The sequence below is a fragment of the Tyto alba genome, unplaced genomic scaffold (genome assembly GCF_018691265.1).
Source record: "Tyto alba isolate M040663 unplaced genomic scaffold, T.alba_DEE_v4.0 Super-Scaffold_2, whole genome shotgun sequence".
Lineage (NCBI taxonomy): Eukaryota > Metazoa > Chordata > Aves > Strigiformes > Tytonidae > Tyto > Tyto alba.
In genome coordinates, this window is record NW_024881282.1 from 27,725,218 (window position 1) to 27,744,465 (window position 19,248).

General features: G+C 40.3%; 1 long non-coding RNA gene across 1 annotated transcript; it reads right to left on the reverse strand.

The window, feature by feature from the left end:
* Positions 1-17,603: 17,603 nt before the first annotated feature.
* Positions 17,604-18,243, reverse strand: LOC122153385. The gene is made up of 3 exons (XR_006165284.1): positions 18,187-18,243; positions 17,666-17,667; positions 17,604-17,621 (listed from the first exon to the last, which is right to left on the reverse strand). It is a non-coding gene; the product is annotated as an uncharacterized LOC122153385 (long non-coding RNA).
* Between the last annotated feature and the right edge of the window lie 1,005 nt (positions 18,244-19,248).

A 19,248-nucleotide genomic window follows, 5' to 3' on the forward strand; every position in this document is an offset into this window, starting at 1 on the left:
GTTAGAGGTGGACAGTGAAAGCAGTGGGCATAGACTGCAGTATGGAAATCTCTGTTTCATTATAAGTCAAGAAGCATTCATGGAGTGCTTGGACGCTGGAACGGGTTGCTGAGAGAGGCTGTGGAGACTCCACTTTTGGTTATACTCAAAAGCTGATTGCAGAAGGCCCTGGGAGCTGATGTAACCAAGGCTGGCCCAGGTCTGAACAGGGCTTGAACCAGATAAACCCCACAGATACTTTCCAACCTAAGCTAGTCATTTGCCATTTCTTTCCTTAATCCTTCTTTCCCAACTTCTCGATAGAGAAAGAGCTACATCTTTCTTTGCTTTAGATGTCTGCCCAGATACTGGGGAGGTAGCAGCTCTTCCTACTTGACCACTTTTTGCCCTCTGCACACCTATGCTTTCTCATAATAGCCATCAAGGATTATAGTCTTTGACCTCCTGCTGGAGTGGCAGTAAAGTTTGACCAGAAGAAACAGTCAAAATCTTAGTATCCTCTACTGTTGTGTAGAAGCTGTGATGCTGTGACAGTTGTATGAGGAGTTTGGAGCCTGATAGTTGGAATATAAATGCATGTTTATTCATTATGATGTTAATATCAGCTGTTTTGTAAATTACATTTTTTATGTTTAAATTGAAAACAAAAAGACAAAGTTAGATGTAGCTAATCAGCTAATGTTTATTGCAGTAGCTTTCTAAACCACATTTCCTCACGTGGGCGGCGGAAGGAATGTAAATAGCATTACTGTAATAAAATGCTGTCAGTGGATCCATGTTGCTTGAAAAATTAACATCTTTCAATACATTTTTACATTGACATTTCCAGTTAGCAGTAGTGATTTAGCAGTAGAGACCCATTAACTTGTGACAGGATTCTGTTCTATTGCTATGGGCTCTTGAGTAGGATACAAATAATACTGGCTAACAATAACAGCAGCTAGGCATCTTTACCCCCATCATGAATAGTGAAAGATTGTACAGGCACTCAGTGTCAATAAGCACCACCCATGCAGAGCAGATTATTAGTACAGGAACAAGGGCACAGCACGTCTTGCCAACTGTACAGTGGTTGATGTTATCCATTATAGGTGACAATGAAATCAAAATGCTCCAATTATTTATGTCAGATTCATTTAGTTCCCACTTCTTCACTATATACTGTTCCAGATGAATACATCTGTAGCACAAAGCAAGAGTGCCCAGTGTGAGCTCAGGTACTGATTATTCGTATTTCATGGATGTGTTTTGGACAGCTCCATCTCTCTCCAAGACAGACCTATTCCAGTGAGGGATTGCAGGACAGTCGGTGCCATGTAGCCTCAGGTCCAGGAAGCGGTTGTTTAAAACCTGGTCTGAAATTTGGCGATTTCATTTTTATCTGTAATCTTGTGGCCATATAAACTTAGGATGGAGATCTTCCATTGATTTTCAGCCATTAGGAACAGAGATTGCTGAAGATTTATGCACCATATCTAATCATCTGCATAGCACAGAGGAAAGCAATTTAAACTGTGTGCTTTTGTGAATTAGCATGTGACTTCTAAATTTTTTCTGTCCTACTGGAATGCTAGAGGAACTTACGATGCCAGAAAAATTTGCAGCCACAGAAAAAGTTTATGGGGGATTAAAAAGAAAATCTTAAATATTAGAGCACTTGAGTATTACTGATGAGACTTGACATCTCAATTCTTCATTACAGTTCGCACCAAACTTTCTTTGGTGACCACTTTCCAGTGCTTATTCCGTTGCACTGATTCCAAACACTTCCAAATATGAACTGAAGATGTGGTTGGTCTCCAGGCTTCTCTAATGAAATACTCTTTATTTCTTTCAGTTCTGACCATTCAGCAAAGTCATCTGTCTGATATCAGTGATGATTTCATAGGAGACATCATGTCTTTTGTCATTGGTGTGGACTATTTTATCTCTAAATGATTAAAGTAATGCAGTTTACACTGGGAAGTCTTCACAGCTAAGAAAACACAGCAAATACATAAAGTGTCTTGGGTCCTACTCTAAAATAGTTAAAGTTATCAGTTGTCTTTAGCACTCTGAAATAGAATGAGAAGAAAACCTGTAACTTTAGAACTTTATACTGAAAGTGGAGGCTATCAAAGTAAAATATGCACTCATTTTTTCATATTGTGCCTTAAATGCAAATTTTATTTTCAGTTTGAACAGTAAGATCACCTGGAAACCAAAGCTTCATTAAATTTCTGCTGTGATATGCTTGCATTGCTTGATGATCTCAAATTAGAATGGCAAGGAAAGGCTGTAACAGCTTCCAGTGTTCATCACAAAATCAAGATGTAAAGATGTTTTAATTCAGGCTTTGTCTACTTAGTGGAAATGATTTTAATGAAACATTTGACAGCTTTTGTCTGAGAGCGAGTTGACATTCGATGATGCTAAATGCAAATTAAATCCCTGATTATTAGTGCTCAAGTATTAGTTTTAGTAATGTTCCCTGATATGAGGGAGGTATGTAATTGCATACTAGATCTTCTGCATTGTACTGCAATTCATGTTCCAGTGTAAAAGTAAATGAAGACAAATAATTACTTCAATTTTCCATTGATAGTGGATTGAAACATCAATTCTGTCCCAGAAAAGAAAGAGCAACAACTGTGAGGTAACAAATAATTAGTTATAGTATCAATATTTATGATAATCTACTTAAGTTCATGTAAACTTTTAGTATTAAAAAATGAAATATTGTTATTAGCTGGATGGGGAAGATCTGCAACTGTAATGCACTGACTCTGCTTCATTTTGATTTGCCAAAAACAGTGTCAGCACCATTCTGTTTGATTTAATGCAGAGGACTGTAAGTACAAACAATTTTAACTTTTTAAATACAATAATTCTTCAACTATTTTTGTTGTCAACAGACTTGCATGAATTATATATATTCAACATAGGTGGAATTTCCAAAGGGATCTACAGCTGTTCTGGAAAATATTTAGGGGTCTGAAGTTGAAAAAGGTTGAATAAAATTGGCCTGGTTTAACTATTGGCACTTCAATAGTTAAAGAATAAGGCAATAATAAGTCTAACTGTACTAGAAAGTGTTTCTGCAAACATGTTCTTCTTTTAAAGTACTGTAAAAAAAAAAAAAAAAAAAGATGCTGAGGTCTCTGGAGGCTTTCTAGTTAACTGTTTTACTACACTTATATTTAGAAAGTTTTCCCTAAACTCAAACTCCATTTTAATTTGTGAAAATTAAGCCAGCTTCGTCTTCTCACAGTGTATATTTAGAAAACTGATGGGACCAATAGGCAGGCACCTGTTTCTACAGAGTATAGGAGAAGGCTAGGCAATAAATTTAGTCTAAGTGGACTACTAGCACAGGTAAGATGGATCTCAGTCAGGGATGCTTTTACAGAAAACAAACATGTCCTTAATGCATCTAATCAGCAGTGCAGATGTGGGAGTTGATGGTTCCTGTTCATTGGTTTTATTAGCTTCCAGCTACCCACAGTATAACTGTGGTCATAAACTTAGGCAGCTTAAAAAGCTGTTTGAAACTATACTGAAAAAAACCTGTAGATTCTGCTTTAATTAAATTCCCATCAGAGGTATTCAGGCAATAAATTAATTTGGAGTCCTATAAATAGCTCTGTCAATTCAATTAATTTCTTTCATCACACATTTAAAGGTGTTAATCACACTTCACTAAGGTGCTTTCTTCACTTTAGTTAATGCTGCCATTTTTATACTTCATTCTTTTTTTTTTTTTTTCCAGAGGTCTCTGCCCATCTACCTTTTCAGAATTTCATTTTTCCTTTGTTTTAATCCCGTTCCATAAACTGGCAAGCCAAAGCTACTTTGAGTGACTTTGAGCAAGCCATAAACAGTTTTTGTGCCTTATTTTTCCTCTGTAGTTTTCATTTTGTTCTTTGTTTTTAACTTTTTAGTCTGGTTATCTTACCTTTTTTCTTTTTTTTTTTCTTTTTTTTTTTTTTTTTTTTTTTTTCTGTAATAGTACTTAAGACATATTTTAATCCCATTATCCTACAAATCCACCGCACAATATTATTTCCTTGCTAACTAGAGCAGCTGATAATCAGTATGTCCAACTCTCATGCAGAGTGATGAGAAAGAAAATAAACAGAGCATGAGAAACTGCTTCAGGCATTAATTTAAAAATAAGCCTAACTGCAGCAAGAGACTATAAAAATTTTGTTGGTTGGGGAATTAGTTCAGGTAAAAAATAGTCTTTACTCATTTAAATAACATAAGACTTTTCTTAATGAAGGCTATGAAAAATCTCTTCTCAATCATCAAGGGGCTTCTCTTGGTAAATGCACAGAACTGCCCTCTTCCAAGGAGGCAGGGTGGCTCATATGAATGTTTTTGACTGATGGTAAATGGAACACGGGCTTGTTAAAATGAGCTGATCTAGAAAAAAAAAAGGAGGTGATGAAAATGCAAGAGGGCTCATCTTCCAAGTGTCTGCATGACTTGAAATTGGATACTGGTATCTCTGAACATGTGTGCCATGAACTACTGACAATCTTGCTGCTGTGCCGCCACCCTTATACACTGCCTTTCCTCCTGCCAATTAGGATCTCCATCTACTAATTGCTGAGTAAAGTTCCACTGATCTTGAATAAGGGAAGAAGTATCTGGTAGATAGGCACCATCCGACCTCAAATATAGTGCAGATCTGCCTTCCCTTCAAAACTGTGGAAGCTAATACAGGGTTTGCATTGTTGGAGGGTACAGTGCATGCATTTCAACCAGTGTGCACCTTGCAGGGGTGCACAAATTGCTGGATTCTTACTATGTTTGATCCTGCCATTTTGCAGCACTTTCATGTTATTGTTAAACAAAGCACTTTGCAAAGCTGTGTAGTTTGTTAATAGCAGCATTCCTGTTATCAGTGGATTGTGGAAAGCAACCAGTGACTATTAACCTTTAGCTTTGTAGCTGACTAGCTCCAACTGAGAGTGACTGATTTGTTGCAGGAAACTCCCTAGCAATTAAATTGTCTGCCATTAAGCAATGCTAATTTAACATTTTGATCCAATTTACAGGAAAGTGAATTAGTACACAACCCTTCTCTTCAGTTGTGATTGCTTTCCATCTGCCACACTTAGAACACCTGTCCTTGTCTCATGCATAAACCAACATGCCTAAGGTAGGATAAAAAAAGAGAGAAGGCAGACATTAGATCTGGTTCTTTTCCAGCTCTGTTCCTTTCATCCCCAATATTGTCAATGCAGGTCCCATTTGCACATCATGGAAGAAGGATTATAAACTGTAAAACTTCCCTCCCACCCCCAAGAGAATATGTGCTTCCCCAGAAAATGGGGTAAATGTGATATAAGGGCTGACTGACTCCAAAGATATGATATCACTGGAAGATTTCCTCTGTTCTTTCTTGGCATGTTTCCCTTCAAGGACTGAACTGAGCTACAGCCAGACACTTTTGTTGTAGAAATGAAAGCTAGACTATTTTGGCAAAATGTCTATTGCCAGTAGTGGAAGCCCTAGGAACTTGTTATATCAGTAGATATAATTGTAGAAAGCAGGTAATAATATCGAGTAAGAGAGCCTGCAGTAATGGAAACATAGGTGTAATTTACATACAGGTGAGAAATCAAACAGAACAATATAGGTATGAAGTCATTATAAATTGCCTTTCTGGTGCAATATGTACATCAGTCTACAAGACTACAGTAATATTCTGTTTCTAATTCTTCAGTGAGCACTTCCTGTCAGCACATAAAATTTTAAGGTAGGATTTGCGAGCAGTCTTGGTTTTGATCTTTTTTTTTTTATATATATATATTAGAAAAAGCACAAAGTTGATGAAATGGAAAGACTTTTTTCTTAAAATCTCAGGGAGGGGAAAAAAATAAAATCACCCCATGGAATGAAGTGCTTCAAATGACAAAAAATGGTGTGTCCGCACTCATGTATATGGAAGGTTTGGCATGTTATTGTAAGATGGAAAGTAGTTGAAGAAGAACTCATCTTATTTCTCTGGAAATACTAGGATTTATTTATACAGATCTATGACTCCAGAAGGGGATAAAAGTGCATTTCTACATTCCTAAGAAAAAGCATGGCAGAAGAATTTAATTAATCAAATTTTATTGATATATTAAGCCTGCTTTCTGAGTACAGTTCCTCACGTAGCAGAGGGCAGGTGAGAGTTTAAAAGAATGTTTCATGCTGTAGCTCTTTGTGAAGGAAAATGCCTTAAATGGCTATGAACTCAGTATACCTCTGCTGATTCATTTGTCTCTTAAACCCATAAATTTTATATTTTGACAGTATGTAAAATAACAGTTCTAAGAAAGACAGACATAGCAAGAATTACAAAATATGCATATGTAAGGACCAGGCAAAACTTTCTGATACAGTATTATTAGTTACAGCTGCCTGGAAATTTTTATTTCTATCTAGAAAACCAAAATAATTTAATTCTGTTTACAGAAATTAATCCCTAAAGTTGTTAAAAGCACAGGGCTCACTATGGACTCTTGCTGGCAGAAGCATTAACCATGGAAAAGAGTTTTCTTAAAACCATGGAGGATACTCTGGCAACATGCATAGGCAACAGGATGGCATCTTTGTTTGCCCAAGCCCTCATCTTGTATGTCTCCTACATGATAGCTCATGAGATAAGTGATGGCAAAATTCTTCTGTCACACTTGTTAGGTTACATGGCACATTCATGTGGGCCATGAGACCTCCCCGCTATCATACCCTTCTGATGAATTGCCCTAAACAGATCAGTCTGACGCAGATACGTAGTGGAATCCAGACAAAGATAAAGAAAATAAGGAAAAAGCAAGTCCTCTCTTTGTGATCGGATTTCATCCAGGATGGCAAAGTTTTAGGACGAGGAACAGGAGTGAGGAACAGGAATGATCGTTATCCATTGTCCACAGCATGGGCCTGAATGACTAGATCAGGTACAAGTGTCTCCAGTTTGAGGAATGTGAATCCCACCCTTTTGGACTATTTTTTTTTTATTTTTTTTCCCTACACCCATTCCTTTCACACAAAAATGTGTTTACTAGTTTATCATGCATTCAACAAATTGTACAGATGAAAAAAACAAAACAACATATTACTTGTTTGAATGACTACATTAGGGTGTGAAAGACTGAATTTAAGGGACTTACTAAGTCACCTAGGGCTGATGAAAATCGTATCATCTCGGGAAACAATCTGATAAAAGACTGGGATATCACCACACTAGTTTCAGCATCTGACCCCAGGACAAACTTCAGACTCCTGTTTCCTATACAAGACATGCACTATAGAAAAGGTAAAATACTACTGAGAAAGACATGAATTTAACAGTCCATCACAAAACATCTGGATCATGGTCCATCATATGAGAAAAGAAATGTCATCTAGCATGTAGCATCTGTCAATCTAAGGCACTGCTGAGACCTTGTCTGCAAACACTCCCAACAGCTGCAAGTTTTGGCAACTGTAGAAAATTAATCTTCAGGGGAAGAATAGAAAGACAACTTTTAAAATTATAAGGGAAATGGTTAGCTTGTTTTATGAAAGAAAATATTAAAAGCTGGGCTTATTCATTCTTGCAAAATGAAGGCTAAGTGTGGATATAATTTCTTTTTATAAATACATGAAAGTGACAAACGCGAGGAAGGAAATGAGCTCTTTAAGCTGAAAGTCAGTATTGGTACAAGAACAAATAGGTACAAAATTGCCATGAATAAATGTAGATTAGAATTCAGAAGGCAGCTTCCAGTCTCCAGAGGAATGAGAAGTTCTGGGACAACCATGTATGACAGGAACCCAAGTAGCTGGAGCTCTGAGATAGATCTGCCTAGACCTTCTTGTAGTGGGAGCTTCCCAAGTAGGACTGAAATACTTTTAAACTCAAAAGGCTAGAATATTTTTATAAAATAGAATATTTCTGAAATATTGAAAAAACAAAGGCACTAAGTAAATTAATGAAAAACAATAAATAAAAAAAAAGCTTTGTACATAATTGTCTTACTTGTCTGCTGCATTGTAGTGGGGCAGGTCCTTGCTTCCAGCCAGATCAATGATATTCTGAATTGCAGAAATCCCTGATCCATCTCTCTGATCTCAGGGAGGCTTCCTAGTCCCTTCAGGGGCTGAACTGGCATCTTCCTGTTCCTCACTGCAGTCTCCCAGCTCTTGCCTCTCCCATCCCAGAGCATTTCCGTCTACCCAAGCAGTAGGTCTCCTGGGAAGGTTCAAGTTTCCCCTCCTTCCAGGTTACAGTTTTCCAATCAGCATTTAAAAGAACATAGTATTCATCTGGAAAGGCATAACTGCAATGGATACCATCCACTACAACTCTGAATGAAGTGACAACAAAGTACCTATGTAATTTAAAAATAGAGTAATATCTTTTATGAAGTGGAAAATGAAATATGATTGTCCGTAAAAAACAGAGAAGCAGGAATGCTGATGCTGGAGGTCTCTGTCCACTGCAGTTGGGAATGTGGCAGTGCTAATGCTTTCCCATGTTTCTGAATAAATGCTTAAACCAACATAATTGCTGAAGATTCAGAAGGAATCTATTGACATCTATATTCAGTCTTGTCCATTTTCTTCAACTGCTGTAAATGACTGATTTGTTAATTAAATGCTTTCCTGTGACTGGGATTAAGTGAGTATGTTTCTGTCTGAATTCCCATCCAAATATGAAGATGAATTTCAGTCATCTGGATCCCTCACCCATTCAGTACATGAATCAGACATATATGAGGGAAAAGGTTCACCTTCCTGTAAAGGCTATCTCATAACACATGTGCAAGCAGAAATAAAGAGGTTGCATAAGTAGTCTTACTTTTGGCACTCCCTGCTTTGACTTTACTACGTTCATCTCAAACATCATATTTTGACTAAAAATGCAGATGAAATGTCCTGTGTGTATGCAGAGGAGATGATAGGCTGTTTCAAGCTTCCAGACGAAAGCTATTTTTGGAAAATAATCTCTTCAGGACGAAACCTTAAAACCTTCTTTTGGTCCCTAAAGTTTCATAAAAGATTGCTTGAGACTCAATTTTTGCCAGTATAGTTTTGTCTACCCCATCTTTCTGTGTAGTCTGTGGCATGTCTCTGGTTGTCCATCATCAAAGAAGGGGTTGTTCTGTCCCTGTGGTGTGTGTGGAAGTATGTGCATTGCCATTGTTAAGGACTAGGGAATCTTTGGGGAATTAATATTTCTGGATTGTTGCTTTTAAAGTCCAGATCCTACCCCATACATTTTTATGCCTTACTCCCATGAGCAGTTCCTTCACAAAATGGAAATTCATTTGTGATCTTAGATTGCAAGCATCACAAAATCTCTCAGGGCCCTGAGGCACTGACAAAATCTACACAGGATCGAGTCTACTCCAGAGACTGACACTTTGTCAAATATTACATTTTTTTTTTCAGTTATTTAAAAATATTTCATACTTCAATTATTTTATGCTGCTGTAGAATCCTCTTGACTTGACATACTTCTTAAATCAGGCTGTAGATTTTTAATTTAAGCTATTAGCAGTAAGAGATTTAATTCAATACACTTTTAGTATTCCTAATATAGCACTACAGTAATTCCAAATGTTATACGGTGTGTTGTTTCATTGTAAATATTAGTTCAATATCCTGATGGATATCTAGTCATTGCAGAAAATACCATAATTAATTACGAATCTACGTCCAACTAGATCTGCTATGCTGGTGTGATTTTTTAATCAGTATTTAAAATATTTACAAATCTTTCTTTCAAAATGATCCAACATTTGATTTGTGTTTTTTTTTTTAGTTATTTTTAGCTTTTCAATGACTCTAATGCTTTTGAAATGTGCCAAGACAGTAACAGTGGGCAAAGAAAACTTCCATTTAGTTTTAGGGTCTATGAAGTCCTAATAACCTTTCACAATGACGTGACTGACTTGGTAGATGTGGGGAGAACAATGGGTATCATCTACCCTGATTTCAGCAAGGCTTTCTATAACGTCTCCTGTAAGATCCTCATAGAGAAGCAGGTGAAGTACAGGCTGGATGAGCAGACAGTGAGGTAGATTGAGAACTGGCTGAATGACCATGCCCAGAGTGTATATATAGGTTGCATGAAGTCTAGTTGGAGGTCAATGACCCCAGCGGCCAGTACTGGGTCCAGTCCTGTGTAACACCTTCATTAATGATCTATATGATGGGACAGAGCATACTCTCAGCAAGGTTGCAGGCAACACCAAACTAGGAGGAGTGGCTGATACGCCAGAGGGTTGTACTACCATCTAGAGACTCCTCAACAGGCTGGAAAAATGGGTCAACAGGAGTCTCATGAAGTTCAACAATGAGAAGTGCAAAGATTTTTTGCAAACAAAGAGTGCAGACAGTCTCACACACACTGATATTTTGATCCAGAACACCAGCAGACTGGTGCCAAACCAGCTACTCTACTCTCATACAAGCCCAGTGTGAGGGCTGTAATTTCTAGAACAGAGGGATGATCAGGAACAACACTATGTATTTCCTATCATGACCTAATTGTATGATTAGAGGAAAAATCAAGAATAAATCTTGTATGTTGGGATTGGTGTTCTTCATTTGGTATTATGGCCTGGAGCTATGAAATCATTACTAGTTAGTGTTTGCATGACAGTTACACAAGAGGGAGTAGAGCCTCCTGCTTTCTGGTCTGTTTTGATGCTCTGCTTCTAAGATGGAGGATGTTTCTTGATTATTGTAATTAAATATGATTCTTCACACAGTCAGGTTTTATATTGCACACAGACTGCTTGGCAGTAAATCAGAGAAATAATGTCATACTTCTAATATCCTGCTTCAATTTTCTTTGTAAAGAAAGTCTGTTTAGTCACAAAACTAAATTCAGCCACATACCTACATTTCTTTTTATACTATGATATTTGTAGGGTCAGCACTATGACGACTTGCTGTATTTCTACAATCAGGAAAGAAAAAAGAATGCAAAGATGGTTAGAGAGAAATGCATGTTAGAAGTCATAACAGATTCAGAGAAATTTTCTTTCTCTCAGTAGTTCTAAAGCTTTAAGGCAACAGCCACAATTCCCAACCATGCACTCCCCAAATAATTTCTTGCCCTCTGCAACAGTCCAAGGTCTTGGGAAAAGTCTTAGGTTTATTTCTATGTCACTCATAGAAGCTTTTTATTCTTTTGGGCTGTGTATGTGTTTCCACAGACTGTATTAATTGCTGTGCCTGAATTGGACAATCCTTGGTGTAACATCCAAGACGTACTATATTGAAATATTTACTTAAAATTTTAATATCTTACTTGGTTTTAGTCCCTCAAATTACTCCTGTCAGTGGTGCCCATTTTCTTTTCTTTTCTTGTTTGTTATGACATTTGTTCCTAGAATTAATAACTTGTGAATAGGAATATCATCACATATTCCCATCCATGGTTACTATTTCTTCATTCCATGCAAGTGATACCAGAAGGGAGAGATCAAATTTATGGGTTTGGTCTATCCAGTATACCAAATACCCATGCTGATACTATGATGCTATAGTATCTAGTATTAAATGTTTGGAGTTTATCTATGAGGTAAGAATTCATTTATGCTGGAGTCAAAAATTCAGTCCCTGCTACTCTTTGGAGAATACCACTGCCTCTGAAAAGAAAGAAGCAGCGTGGGTTTTCAAAAGAAGATCAAGAGTTTAATGCAACTGTCCTGTGACACCTTTTTTTTTTCTTTGTGCTTCCTTTACATTCTTTACTATCCTTACCTGTTCTACTCTTGTTGCTGGCAAGAATTTCTTGCAACTCTTCTTCTCCCTCCACTTTCTAGTCATAACTGTCCTTATTTTTGCCACAGGTTTCACCCAGACCCTCTCAATCCCTTTCATGAGGTGACAAGTAGCACAGGAGGTTGGGATCTTGTGCATAACAATATCCTGCTGGTGCTCTTTGCTTCTTGTTTTCCTCTACTCTGGCATGGGTTCCTCCATATGCTGCAGTCTCTTTGGGGATGTTCCCACCTTTACATGAGTTGCCCAAGAGATGCAGCCCCTCAGGGGTGTTCCTGCCCTGTCATGTTTTGCAACAACCACCATCCCCTCAGAGTAAGGGGCAGTCCCATACCTCCTTCCTGTCTTCCTTCAGCCATGTTCCCAACAATGTCTCTTTCCACACCTCCTCCATGCTCCTCATGTGTCTGAAGAGGGTCCCAATATGGAGAGTGGCCCGAGTAACGACAATCACACCGATGCGGCTACATGTCATTCCACTTTATTGCCCGAATTGCTTGATTATATCCTTTGCACAGCAAGCACCTGCTGTTTACGTGCCCCATACCCCTTGATTATTGGTCATAAGCAACTTATCACACACCTGAAGGGAAACTGTGTTAGGCAAGCATCTTGCTGTTTGCTGCATATGTGTGCTTAGCGTAGCCAGATACATAGCTGGGAAAATTCCTCATTAACAGATACAGTTCCTCACAACACAGCCCTTCAAGGTCATTCTCATAACACAGCTGTTGTTAGCAGTCTGATCTCAGGCCTGGATTGTCCAAACCTTCCAAGGGAATTCTGTGTCCTTGCTCTTGTAGAAATTCCTCTACAAGTCCCCCTTTTTCTTTTTGGGCAATCCAGTCCTGCTCTATTAAGCGCAACATTGCTTTCTTAACACAAGATAATAAACATCCAAACACTAAATATACTACTATTATTAATATCAAGAGGGATAGACCCTTTTCAATCAACACTTTCAGCCACCCTTTTATGCCAAACTGACTGAGCCAATCCCCAATGGGATCATCTGTTTCTTTAAGGTTATGCAAATTGTCCTTTAACACAACCAGTTTTCTCTGAATTGATTCAGAGTGGTCTGAAAAGTTCATGCAACACATACCTTCAAAGTCCTCACAGCCATGTCCCTGTGCAAGTAACAAAAAGTCAATGGTGGCACGGTTCTGAAGGACAGCGTGATTAACACTGCTTACATCCTGTGATAATTCATCTAAAATTTGACAAGTGGTATTTAACTCATCCTTGGCCCAACATGCCAGTTTTTTAAGGGTGGTCATGGCTTTAGCGGCTGAGGCTCCTGGGAGAAAAAGGGAGGCAAAAACTATTTGTGTCCTTGTCCAGGATTCTGGGTCTCCTATATCCTTACAATCTAACTCGTGGATACTACTTTTACTTCGGTTTGTATTCTCTTTCCAATGTAAAAGTGATGTTAAATTGGGGTGAAACAATGCTAACTTCCCGAGATAACATGGTCCTCCATGAGGACTTGCAGGTACACCATTCCAGGCCCTATCCCCACATATCAAAAAGATACCTGGTGGTAGTTTTTGGGCTGGTATTCCAGTCTGGTTGCACCGAGTATAGGTTTCCATCGAGACATCCTCTATCTTGAGGCTAGACTCTAAAGTTGCCCACCCTTTCCTGTTTTGATTTAACTGAGAAAGACTGGGAGGTTCAAACGTGACCCATCCAGATCGATTTCTCACAGCTGTGGCATTAAGGCACCCTAATAGATCTAACTCCTCTGGAGGGGATGTTAAGGTTACATTTAAATTTTCTATAATGCGTGCCTGCCACCCTCCATCCCGCTGCGACAAAGTCAGACCTGTCATCAGAGTTGCACTGGCTGTTGCAAAATTCAATATTGATACATTTTCAACATATCCCATAAATTCTCCGGGATGTCACACTGGGGTTCCAATTAAACATGTATGAAAGGGGTCCCCAGGGGTGGCTAAATTTAGGCATATAGAGTTCTGGCCCGTTATATTTGCCAGAGTGACCCACACATTAGCTCTAAGAGAAATTCTACTCAGGAGCCCACTTACACTTTCTCCCCATGCAAACCATAGTCCTGCCCAGAACCATAACACTGTCTCCTGCGTCATTCCACCGCTTTCGGCTTCTTGCTTTTATTCAGAAGAGACAGGTGCTTTCAGTCGTTCTTTAGGTGTTGGCATTGGGCGCAGCTCGTGTGAAGCGGCTGGGAACCCAAGTGGGTCCGTGCTCTGTGGAAACACACATATAACCTCTGCCATTATATAGAACCGGGCTAGGGCCCTCCCAGATACCCTTCTTAGGGTTCTTATAGTATACTTTAAGACCAGGAATAACATTAGGTGTATCCTTTGTGCTTGTCAGATGGTGGAGTACTTCTGGTGGTTCTTCTGTGTCTGGGGCTAGGCATAAATAATTCAATGTGAATAGGACTTTAGATAACCGAATTGACTGATCTGTAATATCCGCTTCCTGCTGCCTTTTCAAATACTCCTTTAACGTTCTATTCACCCTTTCTACTATTGCCTGTCCAGTCGGTGAATGAGGAATACCTGTTATGTGTTGCACTCCCCATTTTTGTAAAAATCTTCGGATACGTTGACTGACATACGCAGGGCCATTGTCTGTTTTTATTTGCTTCGATACTCCCATCACCGCAAAGCAGGATGTTAAGTGACGCTCAACATGAATGGCCCTTTCCCCTGCCTGTGCTGTTGCCCAAATGAATTTGGAGTAGGTATCAATGGTGACATGTACATATTTCTGTCTGCTGAATTCTGGGACATGGGTCACATCCGTCTGCCAAATTTGTAATGCTTTCAATCCTTTGGGATTGATGCCCAGGCCCAAACCGGGGCCATGGTTACTACATTGTGGACACGCGCGAGTTATCCCTTTTGCGTCTGAGAGGGGTATCTTATATTGTTTGTGCAACGCTTTGGCATTCTGATGGAATGTTGCGTGACCATTCCTAGCTTGTTCAAATGAGATACATGGAGGAGAATGCATCACGCAACTAACTGCGTTATCCGCTCTCTGGTTGCCCTCTCCCAATCCTTCATTGAACATATGACTCCGTATGTGGATAATACAATACTGGTGGCATCATTGGACTAATGTGTGTCGCAACTGCAGAAACAAAGAGCCTAATCTCTCATTATTTGTACGTCGCAGGAGAGCGTCCTCTATGAGTTGTATGATTCCTATGACGTACAATGAATCTGATACCACATTGAGTGGCTCACAATTCCAGTTCTGAAAAGCCCAACATACAGCCTCAATTCTAACACTTGTAAACTATCTCCTTTTTCTCCTTGCATGACATATTGTTTCCATTCCAACCCCTCTTGCCATATACATGATGCTCTGCGAGTTTTTGCCCTGCATCTGTAAACACAGTCTTGCCTTGGATGGGGGTTTTTGAGCACAGAGGCTTTTTTATCCATATACTGTTAGAAGACACCATTGTGGACCTTTCGGACGATTATTATGTATTATTCCTGTATAGCCTAATAAAGCTTCTTGAAGAGCCTCATTGTGCCGTAACTGCCAGTCCAAGTTTTCTGTCCATATAGGAACACTGATGTCTGCCGATTCTGAACCACTGATCACTACTGCCCTCTGCCGTCCCTTTTTTATTGCAACAGCAACAGCATCCGTTCGAGTCAAAATTCGAGTTTTTGGCTGTGTTGATAAGAATACCCATTCCAGAAGTCGTGCACTCAAAGTGACAGCGGCAAATTTACCATTACCATCGGAGACATCGAGGATCCCTCCCCTGTGTTCCCCCGTTTTCTTTTGCCACTGCAAGATGACTGCAAAACGACCATCACTGACATTAACAATCCATAGAGAGAGCGGCACGTCAGCAAGATGACGAGCACACCAGTTCTGTTGGATCTTTTGACTTATTGATTGGAGTGCCCTTTTCTGCTCGCCAGAACATGTGTGGGAATCATGAGCATCCATACCATGCAACCAGGGCAGGAACGGATGCAAATCAGTATTGTTAATCCCAACAATATTACGAACCCATTGCAAATCGCCGAGCAGTTTCTGGGCATCCTTTAGAGTATTTATATTGCTCTGTATTTCTAACTTTTGAGGTTGGATTGTTGCGTCAGTGATGGTCCAACCCAAATATTTCCAAGGAGCAGAACGCTGAACCTTTTCTGGGGCAATTACCAGCCCGTTTTGCTCCAAACAGCACTGTATCCAACGCAAATTCTCATTTGAAAATTGATATTGCGTGGCAATTAAAATGTCATCCATATAATGGTAAATGAGGGTGGAAGGGAATTTTTCCCATACTGGATGTAAAGCCCAGTCTACATACAATTGGTTGGTGAATTTTTCATGCCTTGGGGTAGAACCACCCATTCAAATCATTGATTGGGTGCAGAATGATTAATGGCAGGAGGAGCAAATGCAAAACGCTGAGTATCATTTCTATGTAAAGGGATAGTAAAGAAACAATCCTTTAAGTCTCTTACAACGATGGACCACCCTTCAGGTATCATTGTGGGGGTTGGGAGCCCTGGCTGTAAGGCTCCCATAGCTTGCATCTGATCATTTACTTTCCTCAAATTATGTAACAGTCGCCATTTTCCTGATTTTTTCGGTATTATAAATATAGGAGTATTCCAGGGGCTTACTGAGGGCTGGATGTGTCCTGCAGTTAGCTGCTCCTGTACTAATTGATGCGAAATCTGCAGCCGCTCTCCTGTTAACGGCCACTGTTCTACCCATACTGGGTCATCTGTTAACCAGGTGATTGGTTGTATAGGGGGCTGCTTTTCAGTGGCTGTTAGGATAAATTTTGGTTTGTGGTGAGCACAAGCCCAAGTTGAGATAACACATCTCGTCCCACTAGCCCCTGTAAGCTAGTCGGCAATGATGTCACGTATGGATGAAACAACTATCTTTTGGCCATCTTCAAAATTGAATACAATAGGGTCCTTACTCATCAGGGGTGACTGCATTCCTCCTACTCCCATAATCAAGGTGGTAGGAGTCACTAAAGGTCAAGTACCTGGCCAACAGGAGCAACTAACAATCGTCACATCTGCCCCAGTATCAAAAAGCATTTGTGCCCGGATTTGGTCATTTCCCTTTTGCAAAACAAGTCGTTGTTGTGGTCGTTGATTCAGACCAAGTGTTAGGAATACATCATACCCAGTTGATCCAAAACCTGCATTCCCCTGAGTCTTAGGGAGGATTTCTGAGCGTGAAGGGTGTTTTGACTCTAATGCAACAATTTGAGCAATTTTACTGTCTTTTGGTATAGTTACCAGAGGTTGCAGAGCATATGCCATAATTTGAATTTGACCTGTGTAATCCGCATCAATGACACCAGGGAGCACAACAACACCCTGCTTTCCCGTGGACCATCGACCAATTAATAACCCACCCACTGGGGAATCTCTAGAAAACAAAGGTCCATATGCTGTGGTTGGTATAAGGGTCACGACAGAGCTGAGCAATGTGGTTTCTACTGCTGTTGCCACATCCACTCCGAGGCTCCCTCGAGTTTCTGGTTGGTGGTTGAGTAAGAAGTCTGGTGAGTCGGGACCTGAACTTGTGTCGTAGCGTGAGATCCCTTCGCACTGTGTTTGCCATTTCCCGATCTTTTACATGCCAGTGTTTCATGAGTATCCGAATTACAGGATTTGCACCAAACAGGCTTGATGCAGCCACGTTTCCAGTGGCCATCTTCACCACATCGGTAACAAGTACCCACGTTCCGATTAGGCTTGGCTGGGGGCCTTTTTGATTGATCTCCAGAACCTTTTAGGTCTGCAGCCATCTCTGTGAGAGGTTGGAGAAATATTTCCTTCATGGCTGCCGAGAAAGCTGCTGCTTGACTCATCTGCTCTGCTTGAGATGTCAATAAAAGCATGTCATCTACTCCTGCCCCATGTGGAAGCATAGCTAAAAATCTTTTGGTACCAGCATTACTATTGTCAAAAGCTAGGATACTGTTCTTGTAATCCTTGGGTAAGTTCTGGAGCATCTCTTAACGCTGCTGAAAGTCTATCAATAAATTGGTTAAACGGCTCCATAGCTCCTTGTCGCATATGGTGGGGCCTTTTTCATATCAGGAACAGCTAATAATGCGTGATGAGCCAAAGACTGTGATTGCTGATGTACCGGTAATGGCATTTGTAGCTGAGCGGCTGTCGTCAGGAATTGTCCTTCGCCAATTAATGTCTGTGCTGTTACTCCATACATAGGGTCTCCTTGTTGTCGTGGCATGTTTGTTTCTGCCACAGCCAATCTCTTCCACTCTCTTTCCCATAATAGGCATTGTGAGGGGGAAAGTAGGAGAGAAGCAATCTGCTTGCTATCATTGGGGCACAATACAACAGCTGTAAATATAAACTGTATAATATTCCTAGCGGCTTCAGACCATACACCGTAATTGGTGACTGTCTGTTTTGCCTGTTGAAGAGTCTTCCAATCATGTGGTTCCCAATTTGTAGTCCCATTGGTGACCTGTACAGGAAAAGCAATCTCCCCTGCTGGGTGCCAGTCTCCCTCTATTAGGGCATCGCGAACAACTCCACTCCATTGAGATCGGATCAGAGGGGGAGGTGGTTCTGGTGAATGGGGATATGGTGGGGCTGATGGGACTGTCCCTTTCTCAGTTTTGATTTGCAAGTCTTGTAATTTTTTCTCGAATTCTTGGGTTTTTAATAACATGCTAGGGCATGTTCCCTGTGTTCCTGTATCAGGGGCCTCCACCTCACCGTCCTCTGTGTCTGAGGCATCTGTATAGGACGGTGCATTTTCAGGAGGCGGTCGAGACGGATCTGACCGACCTATGTCTCCTCCTTGCTGGGAGGGACCAGATGGCTCCACCTCCGGTGGTGGGACTGATGGGACTTCCTCTTTTACATCAGTCTGCTCTGAGGGTGGTGAGGGAGCAACTTCCGCCTTTTTCTCTCCTTTGCCTATTCACTCAGCTGCCACCTGCACAGTATTAAATACTGGTCCAGCGGAGGTCATTCCTTTTATTGCATGCAGCTGGTTAAGGCCAAAGGAAGTCTCTACCTTTGAAGGTCGAATCGGTGACTCTACTGACTTCGGTGAGGCAGGTATTGTACCAATAGCCTCTATAGCCGCAGCAGCAACCTTTTTTTCGGCCTGCAATTGTCTTAATGCATTTATAATCTTTTACCACACTATACCTCTCCGTTGAGCTTCTTTCCCCTGGCTACCACCACCGAGTGTCTCGTCCCATAGCAACTCCCCTACTTTACTCTATTCCTGCTCGCTGAATATCAACGAAGCATCGCTCATTCTTTCCATTTTTTTTTGCCTACTTCACTAAGTCATGGACATCTCCTTCTTTTACTTTTTCACCTCTCTTAGAGAGCATACTAAGAAGCAGTCTTATTGCCACGTCAAGTTCCATCGCGGTCTTACCTCCTGGCAAGGGTCAGTCGGCCAGCTGACTCAGTTGCTCGCGTCTCCTTTTTGCAGCAACTC